This window comes from Neofelis nebulosa, chromosome 13 (genome assembly GCF_028018385.1).
Source record: "Neofelis nebulosa isolate mNeoNeb1 chromosome 13, mNeoNeb1.pri, whole genome shotgun sequence".
Lineage (NCBI taxonomy): Eukaryota > Metazoa > Chordata > Mammalia > Carnivora > Felidae > Neofelis > Neofelis nebulosa.
Window position 1 is genome coordinate 22,009,484 of NC_080794.1, and position 11,058 is coordinate 22,020,541.

Sequence of the window (11,058 nt, forward strand, 5' to 3'; positions counted from 1 at the left end):
GGGGCAGACGGGAGGAGAAGGCCGGGTGGCTGGCTGCGCTCGCCCTGGGGCTGGGGAGGAGGCGCCGACACCCCGGCGGGGGCGGGCCCCGGAAGGCACGGCCGGCCGGATGCCCCACGCTCGCTTCCACCCTCTTGCCAGTGAGTAGCCCGACCTGGTGCGGTGACGTGCGGTCCGGTGCGGTGCCGGATGGAAGCGGAGGCGGGCGTGGGGCCAAGCCGGGAGCGGCCTGCAAGAGTCCCGGGATCGGAGAACGCCGGGGCTTGCGCCTCAGCGCCTTGCCAGGGTCCTCTTGCGCGGCCTCCGCCACCCGCCCGGGGCCCGCGGCGGAGGGCGGCGGCAGGCAGGCAGGCAGGCAGGCAGGCAGGCGCGTGCACGGGTGAAGCGCCGCACCCGCTGGGCTGGGGACGCGTGGAGCAGGCTCTTGAGGCGCCCAGCGCCAGCCGCCCGCGTCTACGGCCATACCACCCTGAACGCGCCCGATCTCGTCTGATCTCGGAAGCTAAGCAGGGTCGGGCCTGGTTAGTACTTGGATGGGAGACCGCCTGGGAATACCGGGTGCTGTAGGCTTTTTCGCTTTTGGCCTTTGGCCTTTGGCCTCCTTGACCTCTCCTTTGGCGCCCGCCGCCCCTCCCCCCTCCCTCCCTGGGTCCCTCTCTCCCCAGGGAGCGCGGCTGCTGGGGCCAAACACATCCCAGCCACGGATCCCTCTGCCCCTCCCGGGCCAGCAAAGCAGCCTGGCCTGGCCTGGCCCGGCCCCGCCCCGCCCCGCCCCGCCACGCACCCCAAGCCCGCACACAACCCCCCCCCTCCCCCCCCACCCGGCACTTCACGAGGGGCACGCTCCCCGCTCCCCGCTCCCCGCACCCGGCCAGATCCCACTGCACCGGCTGGAAGCCACGTCCCAGCTTTGCACCTTTCCTGAGACACCACCCACACCGGCACCCGCACCCGCACGGACGGGTGGGGGGGTGTGCGGTGAGGGCGGGACCGGAGGCTGGCGCCCGGGGACTGGAGGGTGGGGGCTGGGTGGGTGGATGCGAGAACCAGGAGCGGGCGGGCGGGGCCGCGAGACCCCAGACTCCCACTCCGCCACACGCCTGGGCTCCCTGGGTCCTGGACCTCTCCCCTCCCTCGAGCCCTCATCCCCAGGCAGGGTCCCTGGCATTTCGCGAGGCCCCGCTAGGGCAGCGGGCTCGGGCTGTTGATGTTCACTGGGGGCGCTGGCGCCTCCGGGGTGGGTATGCACCAGGTGGGGCAGACGGGAGGAGAAGGCCGGGTGGCTGGCTGCGCTCGCCCTGGGGCTGGGGAGGAGGCGCCGACACCCCGGCGGGGGCGGGCCCCGGAAGGCACGGCCGGCCGGATGCCCCACGCTCGCTTCCACCCTCTTGCCAGTGAGTAGCCCGACCTGGTGCGGTGACGTGCGGTCCGGTGCGGTGCCGGATGGAAGCGGAGGCGGGCGTGGGGCCAAGCCGGGAGCGGCCTGCAAGAGTCCCGGGATCGGAGAACGCCGGGGCTTGCGCCTCAGCGCCTTGCCAGGGTCCTCTTGCGCGGCCTCCGCCACCCGCCCGGGGCCCGCGGCGGAGGGCGGCGGCAGGCAGGCAGGCAGGCAGGCAGGCGCGTGCACGGGTGAAGCGCCGCACCCGCTGGGCTGGGGACGCGTGGAGCAGGCTCTTGAGGCGCCCAGCGCCAGCCGCCCGCGTCTACGGCCATACCACCCTGAACGCGCCCGATCTCGTCTGATCTCGGAAGCTAAGCAGGGTCGGGCCTGGTTAGTACTTGGATGGGAGACCGCCTGGGAATACCGGGTGCTGTAGGCTTTTTCGCTTTTGGCCTTTGGCCTTTGGCCTCCTTGACCTCTCCTTTGGCGCCCGCCGCCCCTCCCCCCTCCCTCCCTGGGTCCCTCTCTCTCCAGGGAGCGCGGCTGCTGGGGCCAAACACATCCCAGCCACGGATCCCTCTGCCCCTCCCGGGCCAGCAAAGCAGCCTGGCCTGGCCTGGCCCGGCCCCGCCCCGCCCCGCCCCGCCACGCACCCCAAGCCCGCACACAACCCCCCCCCTCCCCCCCCACCCGGCACTTCACGAGGGGCACGCTCCCCGCTCCCCGCTCCCCGCACCCGGCCAGATCCCACTGCACCGGCTGGAAGCCACGTCCCAGCTTTGCACCTTTCCTGAGACACCACCCACACCGGCACCCGCACCCGCACGGACGGGTGGGGGGGTGTGCGGTGAGGGCGGGACCGGAGGCTGGCGCCCGGGGACTGGAGGGTGGGGGCTGGGTGGGTGGATGCGAGAACCAGGAGCGGGCGGGCGGGGCCGCGAGACCCCAGACTCCCACTCCGCCACACGCCTGGGCTCCCTGGGTCCTGGACCTCTCCCCTCCCTCGAGCCCTCATCCCCAGGCAGGGTCCCTGGCATTTCGCGAGGCCCCGCTAGGGCAGCGGGCTCGGGCTGTTGATGTTCACTGGGGGCGCTGGCGCCTCCGGGGTGGGTATGCACCAGGTGGGGCAGACGGGAGGAGAAGGCCGGGTGGCTGGCTGCGCTCGCCCTGGGGCTGGGGAGGAGGCGCCGACACCCCGGCGGGGGCGGGCCCCGGAAGGCACGGCCGGCCGGATGCCCCACGCTCGCTTCCACCCTCTTGCCAGTGAGTAGCCCGACCTGGTGCGGTGACGTGCGGTCCGGTGCGGTGCCGGATGGAAGCGGAGGCGGGCGTGGGGCCAAGCCGGGAGCGGCCTGCAAGAGTCCCGGGATCGGAGAACGCCGGGGCTTGCGCCTCAGCGCCTTGCCAGGGTCCTCTTGCGCGGCCTCCGCCACCCGCCCGGGGCCCGCGGCGGAGGGCGGCGGCAGGCAGGCAGGCAGGCAGGCAGGCGCGTGCACGGGTGAAGCGCCGCACCCGCTGGGCTGGGGACGCGTGGAGCAGGCTCTTGAGGCGCCCAGCGCCAGCCGCCCGCGTCTACGGCCATACCACCCTGAACGCGCCCGATCTCGTCTGATCTCGGAAGCTAAGCAGGGTCGGGCCTGGTTAGTACTTGGATGGGAGACCGCCTGGGAATACCGGGTGCTGTAGGCTTTTTCGCTTTTGGCCTTTGGCCTTTGGCCTCCTTGACCTCTCCTTTGGCGCCCGCCGCCCCTCCCCCCTCCCTCCCTGGGTCCCTCTCTCCCCAGGGAGCGCGGCTGCTGGGGCCAAACACATCCCAGCCACGGATCCCTCTGCCCCTCCCGGGCCAGCAAAGCAGCCTGGCCTGGCCTGGCCCGGCCCCGCCCCGCCCCGCCCCGCCACGCACCCCAAGCCCGCACACAACCCCCCCCCTCCCCCCCCACCCGGCACTTCACGAGGGGCACGCTCCCCGCTCCCCGCTCCCCGCACCCGGCCAGATCCCACTGCACCGGCTGGAAGCCACGTCCCAGCTTTGCACCTTTCCTGAGACACCACCCACACCGGCACCCGCACCCGCACGGACGGGTGGGGGGGTGTGCGGTGAGGGCGGGACCGGAGGCTGGCGCCCGGGGACTGGAGGGTGGGGGCTGGGTGGGTGGATGCGAGAACCAGGAGCGGGCGGGCGGGGCCGCGAGACCCCAGACTCCCACTCCGCCACACGCCTGGGCTCCCTGGGTCCTGGACCTCTCCCCTCCCTCGAGCCCTCATCCCCAGGCAGGGTCCCTGGCATTTCGCGAGGCCCCGCTAGGGCAGCGGGCTCGGGCTGTTGATGTTCACTGGGGGCGCTGGCGCCTCCGGGGTGGGTATGCACCAGGTGGGGCAGACGGGAGGAGAAGGCCGGGTGGCTGGCTGCGCTCGCCCTGGGGCTGGGGAGGAGGCGCCGACACCCCGGCGGGGGCGGGCCCCGGAAGGCACGGCCGGCCGGATGCCCCACGCTCGCTTCCACCCTCTTGCCAGTGAGTAGCCCGACCTGGTGCGGTGACGTGCGGTCCGGTGCGGTGCCGGATGGAAGCGGAGGCGGGCGTGGGGCCAAGCCGGGAGCGGCCTGCAAGAGTCCCGGGATCGGAGAACGCCGGGGCTTGCGCCTCAGCGCCTTGCCAGGGTCCTCTTGCGCGGCCTCCGCCACCCGCCCGGGGCCCGCGGCGGAGGGCGGCGGCAGGCAGGCAGGCAGGCAGGCAGGCGCGTGCACGGGTGAAGCGCCGCACCCGCTGGGCTGGGGACGCGTGGAGCAGGCTCTTGAGGCGCCCAGCGCCAGCCGCCCGCGTCTACGGCCATACCACCCTGAACGCGCCCGATCTCGTCTGATCTCGGAAGCTAAGCAGGGTCGGGCCTGGTTAGTACTTGGATGGGAGACCGCCTGGGAATACCGGGTGCTGTAGGCTTTTTCGCTTTTGGCCTTTGGCCTTTGGCCTCCTTGACCTCTCCTTTGGCGCCCGCCGCCCCTCCCCCCTCCCTCCCTGGGTCCCTCTCTCCCCAGGGAGCGCGGCTGCTGGGGCCAAACACATCCCAGCCACGGATCCCTCTGCCCCTCCCGGGCCAGCAAAGCAGCCTGGCCTGGCCTGGCCCGGCCCCGCCCCGCCCCGCCCCGCCACGCACCCCAAGCCCGCACACAACCCCCCCCCTCCCCCCCCACCCGGCACTTCACGAGGGGCAGGCACGCTCCCCGCTCCCCGCTCCCCGCACCCGGCCAGATCCCACTGCACCGGCTGGAAGCCACGTCCCAGCTTTGCACCTTTCCTGAGACACCACCCACACCGGCACCCGCACCCGCACGGACGGGTGGGGGGGTGTGCGGTGAGGGCGGGACCGGAGGCTGGCGCCCGGGGACTGGAGGGTGGGGGCTGGGTGGGTGGATGCGAGAACCAGGAGCGGGCGGGCGGGGCCGCGAGACCCCAGACTCCCACTCCGCCACACGCCTGGGCTCCCTGGGTCCTGGACCTCTCCCCTCCCTCGAGCCCTCATCCCCAGGCAGGGTCCCTGGCATTTCGCGAGGCCCCGCTAGGGCAGCGGGCTCGGGCTGTTGATGTTCACTGGGGGCGCTGGCGCCTCCGGGGTGGGTATGCACCAGGTGGGGCAGACGGGAGGAGAAGGCCGGGTGGCTGGCTGCGCTCGCCCTGGGGCTGGGGAGGAGGCGCCGACACCCCGGCGGGGGCGGGCCCCGGAAGGCACGGCCGGCCGGATGCCCCACGCTCGCTTCCACCCTCTTGCCAGTGAGTAGCCCGACCTGGTGCGGTGACGTGCGGTCCGGTGCGGTGCCGGATGGAAGCGGAGGCGGGCGTGGGGCCAAGCCGGGAGCGGCCTGCAAGAGTCCCGGGATCGGAGAACGCCGGGGCTTGCGCCTCAGCGCCTTGCCAGGGTCCTCTTGCGCGGCCTCCGCCACCCGCCCGGGGCCCGCGGCGGAGGGCGGCGGCAGGCAGGCAGGCAGGCAGGCAGGCGCGTGCACGGGTGAAGCGCCGCACCCGCTGGGCTGGGGACGCGTGGAGCAGGCTCTTGAGGCGCCCAGCGCCAGCCGCCCGCGTCTACGGCCATACCACCCTGAACGCGCCCGATCTCGTCTGATCTCGGAAGCTAAGCAGGGTCGGGCCTGGTTAGTACTTGGATGGGAGACCGCCTGGGAATACCGGGTGCTGTAGGCTTTTTCGCTTTTGGCCTTTGGCCTTTGGCCTCCTTGACCTCTCCTTTGGCGCCCGCCGCCCCTCCCCCCTCCCTCCCTGGGTCCCTCTCTCCCCAGGGAGCGCGGCTGCTGGGGCCAAACACATCCCAGCCACGGATCCCTCTGCCCCTCCCGGGCCAGCAAAGCAGCCTGGCCTGGCCTGGCCCGGCCCCGCCCCGCCCCGCCCCGCCACGCACCCCAAGCCCGCACACAACCCCCCCCCTCCCCCCCCACCCGGCACTTCACGAGGGGCAGGCACGCTCCCCGCTCCCCGCTCCCCGCACCCGGCCAGATCCCACTGCACCGGCTGGAAGCCACGTCCCAGCTTTGCACCTTTCCTGAGACACCACCCACACCGGCACCCGCACCCGCACGGACGGGTGGGGGGGTGTGCGGTGAGGGCGGGACCGGAGGCTGGCGCCCGGGGACTGGAGGGTGGGGGCTGGGTGGGTGGATGCGAGAACCAGGAGCGGGCGGGCGGGGCCGCGAGACCCCAGACTCCCACTCCGCCACACGCCTGGGCTCCCTGGGTCCTGGACCTCTCCCCTCCCTCGAGCCCTCATCCCCAGGCAGGGTCCCTGGCATTTCGCGAGGCCCCGCTAGGGCAGCGGGCTCGGGCTGTTGATGTTCACTGGGGGCGCTGGCGCCTCCGGGGTGGGTATGCACCAGGTGGGGCAGACGGGAGGAGAAGGCCGGGTGGCTGGCTGCGCTCGCCCTGGGGCTGGGGAGGAGGCGCCGACACCCCGGCGGGGGCGGGCCCCGGAAGGCACGGCCGGCCGGATGCCCCACGCTCGCTTCCACCCTCTTGCCAGTGAGTAGCCCGACCTGGTGCGGTGACGTGCGGTCCGGTGCGGTGCCGGATGGAAGCGGAGGCGGGCGTGGGGCCAAGCCGGGAGCGGCCTGCAAGAGTCCCGGGATCGGAGAACGCCGGGGCTTGCGCCTCAGCGCCTTGCCAGGGTCCTCTTGCGCGGCCTCCGCCACCCGCCCGGGGCCCGCGGCGGAGGGCGGCGGCAGGCAGGCAGGCAGGCAGGCAGGCAGGCGCGTGCACGGGTGAAGCGCCGCACCCGCTGGGCTGGGGACGCGTGGAGCAGGCTCTTGAGGCGCCCAGCGCCAGCCGCCCGCGTCTACGGCCATACCACCCTGAACGCGCCCGATCTCGTCTGATCTCGGAAGCTAAGCAGGGTCGGGCCTGGTTAGTACTTGGATGGGAGACCGCCTGGGAATACCGGGTGCTGTAGGCTTTTTCGCTTTTGGCCTTTGGCCTTTGGCCTCCTTGACCTCTCCTTTGGCGCCCGCCGCCCCTCCCCCCTCCCTCCCTGGGTCCCTCTCTCCCCAGGGAGCGCGGCTGCTGGGGCCAAACACATCCCAGCCACGGATCCCTCTGCCCCTCCCGGGCCAGCAAAGCAGCCTGGCCTGGCCTGGCCCGGCCCCGCCCCGCCCCGCCCCGCCACGCACCCCAAGCCCGCACACAACCCCCCCCCTCCCCCCCCACCCGGCACTTCACGAGGGGCAGGCACGCTCCCCGCTCCCCGCTCCCCGCACCCGGCCAGATCCCACTGCACCGGCTGGAAGCCACGTCCCAGCTTTGCACCTTTCCTGAGACACCACCCACACCGGCACCCGCACCCGCACGGACGGGTGGGGGGGTGTGCGGTGAGGGCGGGACCGGAGGCTGGCGCCCGGGGACTGGAGGGTGGGGGCTGGGTGGGTGGATGCGAGAACCAGGAGCGGGCGGGCGGGGCCGCGAGACCCCAGACTCCCACTCCGCCACACGCCTGGGCTCCCTGGGTCCTGGACCTCTCCCCTCCCTCGAGCCCTCATCCCCAGGCAGGGTCCCTGGCATTTCGCGAGGCCCCGCTAGGGCAGCGGGCTCGGGCTGTTGATGTTCACTGGGGGCGCTGGCGCCTCCGGGGTGGGTATGCACCAGGTGGGGCAGACGGGAGGAGAAGGCCGGGTGGCTGGCTGCGCTCGCCCTGGGGCTGGGGAGGAGGCGCCGACACCCCGGCGGGGGCGGGCCCCGGAAGGCACGGCCGGCCGGATGCCCCACGCTCGCTTCCACCCTCTTGCCAGTGAGTAGCCCGACCTGGTGCGGTGACGTGCGGTCCGGTGCGGTGCCGGATGGAAGCGGAGGCGGGCGTGGGGCCAAGCCGGGAGCGGCCTGCAAGAGTCCCGGGATCGGAGAACGCCGGGGCTTGCGCCTCAGCGCCTTGCCAGGGTCCTCTTGCGCGGCCTCCGCCACCCGCCCGGGGCCCGCGGCGGAGGGCGGCGGCAGGCAGGCAGGCAGGCAGGCAGGCGCGTGCACGGGTGAAGCGCCGCACCCGCTGGGCTGGGGACGCGTGGAGCAGGCTCTTGAGGCGCCCAGCGCCAGCCGCCCGCGTCTACGGCCATACCACCCTGAACGCGCCCGATCTCGTCTGATCTCGGAAGCTAAGCAGGGTCGGGCCTGGTTAGTACTTGGATGGGAGACCGCCTGGGAATACCGGGTGCTGTAGGCTTTTTCGCTTTTGGCCTTTGGCCTTTGGCCTCCTTGACCTCTCCTTTGGCGCCCGCCGCCCCTCCCCCCTCCCTCCCTGGGTCCCTCTCTCCCCAGGGAGCGCGGCTGCTGGGGCCAAACACATCCCAGCCACGGATCCCTCTGCCCCTCCCGGGCCAGCAAAGCAGCCTGGCCTGGCCTGGCCCGGCCCCGCCCCGCCCCGCCCCGCCACGCACCCCAAGCCCGCACACAACCCCCCCCCTCCCCCCCCACCCGGCACTTCACGAGGGGCACGCTCCCCGCTCCCCGCTCCCCGCACCCGGCCAGATCCCACTGCACCGGCTGGAAGCCACGTCCCAGCTTTGCACCTTTCCTGAGACACCACCCACACCGGCACCCGCACCCGCACGGACGGGTGGGGGGGTGTGCGGTGAGGGCGGGACCGGAGGCTGGCGCCCGGGGACTGGAGGGTGGGGGCTGGGTGGGTGGATGCGAGAACCAGGAGCGGGCGGGCGGGGCCGCGAGACCCCAGACTCCCACTCCGCCACACGCCTGGGCTCCCTGGGTCCTGGACCTCTCCCCTCCCTCGAGCCCTCATCCCCAGGCAGGGTCCCTGGCATTTCGCGAGGCCCCGCTAGGGCAGCGGGCTCGGGCTGTTGATGTTCACTGGGGGCGCTGGCGCCTCCGGGGTGGGTATGCACCAGGTGGGGCAGACGGGAGGAGAAGGCCGGGTGGCTGGCTGCGCTCGCCCTGGGGCTGGGGAGGAGGCGCCGACACCCCGGCGGGGGCGGGCCCCGGAAGGCACGGCCGGCCGGATGCCCCACGCTCGCTTCCACCCTCTTGCCAGTGAGTAGCCCGACCTGGTGCGGTGACGTGCGGTCCGGTGCGGTGCCGGATGGAAGCGGAGGCGGGCGTGGGGCCAAGCCGGGAGCGGCCTGCAAGAGTCCCGGGATCGGAGAACGCCGGGGCTTGCGCCTCAGCGCCTTGCCAGGGTCCTCTTGCGCGGCCTCCGCCACCCGCCCGGGGCCCGCGGCGGAGGGCGGCGGCAGGCAGGCAGGCAGGCAGGCAGGCGCGTGCACGGGTGAAGCGCCGCACCCGCTGGGCTGGGGACGCGTGGAGCAGGCTCTTGAGGCGCCCAGCGCCAGCCGCCCGCGTCTACGGCCATACCACCCTGAACGCGCCCGATCTCGTCTGATCTCGGAAGCTAAGCAGGGTCGGGCCTGGTTAGTACTTGGATGGGAGACCGCCTGGGAATACCGGGTGCTGTAGGCTTTTTCGCTTTTGGCCTTTGGCCTTTGGCCTCCTTGACCTCTCCTTTGGCGCCCGCCGCCCCTCCCCCCTCCCTCCCTGGGTCCCTCTCTCCCCAGGGAGCGCGGCTGCTGGGGCCAAACACATCCCAGCCACGGATCCCTCTGCCCCTCCCGGGCCAGCAAAGCAGCCTGGCCTGGCCTGGCCTGGCCCGGCCCCGCCCCGCCCCGCCCCGCCACGCACCCCAAGCCCGCACACAACCCCCCCCCTCCCCCCCCACCCGGCACTTCACGAGGGGCACGCTCCCCGCTCCCCGCACCCGGCCAGATCCCACTGCACCGGCTGGAAGCCACGTCCCAGCTTTGCACCTTTCCTGAGACACCACCCACACCGGCACCCGCACCCGCACGGACGGGTGGGGGGGTGTGCGGTGAGGGCGGGACCGAAGGTTGGCGCCCGGGGACTGGAGGGTGGGGGCTGGTTGGGTGGATACGAGAACCCAGGAGCGGGCGGGCGGGGCGCGAGACCCCAGACTCCCACTCCCCCACACGCCTGGGCTCCCTGGGTCCTGGACCTGTCCCCTCCCTCGAGCCCTCATCCCCAGGCAGGGCCCCTGGGATTTCGCGAGGCCCCGCTAGGGCAGCGGGCTCGGGCTGTTGATGTTCACTGGGGGCGCTGGAGCCTCCGGGGTGGGTATGCACCATGTGGAGCAGAAGGGAGGGGAAGGCTGGGTGGCTGGCTGTGCTCGCCTTGGGGCTGGGGAGGAAGCGCCGACACCCCGGCGGGGTGGGCCCCGGAAGGCTCGGCCGGCTGGATGCCCCACGCTCGCTTCCACCCTCTTGCCAGTGAGTAGCCCGACGGCGGGACCGGGGGCTGGCACCTGAAGGCTTGAGGGTGGGTGCTGGTTGGGTGGATATGAGAACCCAGGCGACTGCGGGCCGGCGGCCCGGCGGCTGGGGCAGCGACACCCCAGACTCCTACTCCCCCACAGGCCTGTGCTCCCTGGGTCCTGGACCTCTTTCCTCCCTGGAGCCATCATCCCCATGCCGCTGGCGTTTCACGACGCCCAGCTAGGGCAGCGGGCTCGGGCTGGTGATGATCCCCAGAGGCGCTGGGCACTCGGCTGTGGGATTGCACCAGGTGGAGCAGTCCGGAGGGAAAGGCCAGGTGGCTGGATGCGCTGGCCCCAAGGCTGCGGAGGAAGCCCTTACAACCCGGCTGGGCGGGCCTGGAAGGCTCGACCGGCCTGATGACCCACGCTTGCCTCCACCCTCTTCCCACTGCGCAGCCCATCGTGGTGTGGTGCGGTGCGTTGTGGTACGGGCTGCGAGGGGCGGTGTTGTGCGGTGCGGGATGGAAGCGTTGGCTAGCGTTGGTCCAAGCAGGCAGCATCCTGCAAGAGTCCCGGGATTGGAGAACGACGGGGCTTGGGCCACAGAGCGTTGCCAGGGTCCTCTTGCGCGGCCTCCGCCTCCCTCCCGGGACCCGCGGCGGAGAGTGGAGGCAGGTAGGCAGGCAGGCTGGCAGGCAGGCTGGCAGGTGCATGGGGAAGCTCGGCAACCGCTGGGCTTGGGTGGCGTGGAGCAGGCTCTTGAGGCACCCAGCGGCAGCCGCTGGCGTCTTTGGCCATACGTGCATGAATGTGACCGACCCCTGTCTTCTCTCAGAAGCTGAGCGGGGTCGGCCTGGTTAGAACTTGGATGGGAGAGCGCCTGGGATTACCATGTGCCATTGGCTTTTGCCTTT

At 73.1% G+C, this 11,058-nt stretch overlaps 8 non-coding genes across 8 annotated transcripts; all 8 read left to right on the forward strand.

Annotated features, from left to right (window-relative positions):
- The first annotated feature begins 451 nt into the window (after positions 1 to 451).
- On the forward strand, positions 452 to 570 carry LOC131494147 (5S ribosomal RNA). Its single transcript, XR_009253212.1, has one exon. It is a non-coding gene; the product is annotated as a 5S ribosomal RNA (ribosomal RNA).
- A 1,131-nt stretch (positions 571 to 1,701) lies between these two features.
- LOC131494148 (5S ribosomal RNA) lies at positions 1,702 to 1,820 on the forward strand. Its single transcript, XR_009253213.1, has one exon. It is a non-coding gene; the product is annotated as a 5S ribosomal RNA (ribosomal RNA).
- Positions 1,821 to 2,951: 1,131 nt separating this feature from the next.
- Positions 2,952 to 3,070, forward strand: LOC131494149 (5S ribosomal RNA). The gene has a single exon (XR_009253214.1). It is a non-coding gene; the product is annotated as a 5S ribosomal RNA (ribosomal RNA).
- A 1,131-nt stretch (positions 3,071 to 4,201) lies between these two features.
- Positions 4,202 to 4,320, forward strand: LOC131494150 (5S ribosomal RNA). Its single transcript, XR_009253215.1, has one exon. It is a non-coding gene; the product is annotated as a 5S ribosomal RNA (ribosomal RNA).
- A 1,135-nt stretch (positions 4,321 to 5,455) lies between these two features.
- LOC131494151 (5S ribosomal RNA) lies at positions 5,456 to 5,574 on the forward strand. The gene has a single exon (XR_009253216.1). It is a non-coding gene; the product is annotated as a 5S ribosomal RNA (ribosomal RNA).
- Positions 5,575 to 6,713: 1,139 nt separating this feature from the next.
- LOC131494152 (5S ribosomal RNA) lies at positions 6,714 to 6,832 on the forward strand. The gene has a single exon (XR_009253217.1). It is a non-coding gene; the product is annotated as a 5S ribosomal RNA (ribosomal RNA).
- Positions 6,833 to 7,967: 1,135 nt separating this feature from the next.
- On the forward strand, positions 7,968 to 8,086 carry LOC131494153 (5S ribosomal RNA). Its single transcript, XR_009253218.1, has one exon. It is a non-coding gene; the product is annotated as a 5S ribosomal RNA (ribosomal RNA).
- Positions 8,087 to 9,217: 1,131 nt separating this feature from the next.
- Positions 9,218 to 9,336, forward strand: LOC131494154 (5S ribosomal RNA). The gene has a single exon (XR_009253219.1). It is a non-coding gene; the product is annotated as a 5S ribosomal RNA (ribosomal RNA).
- The last annotated feature ends 1,722 nt before the right edge of the window (positions 9,337 to 11,058 follow it).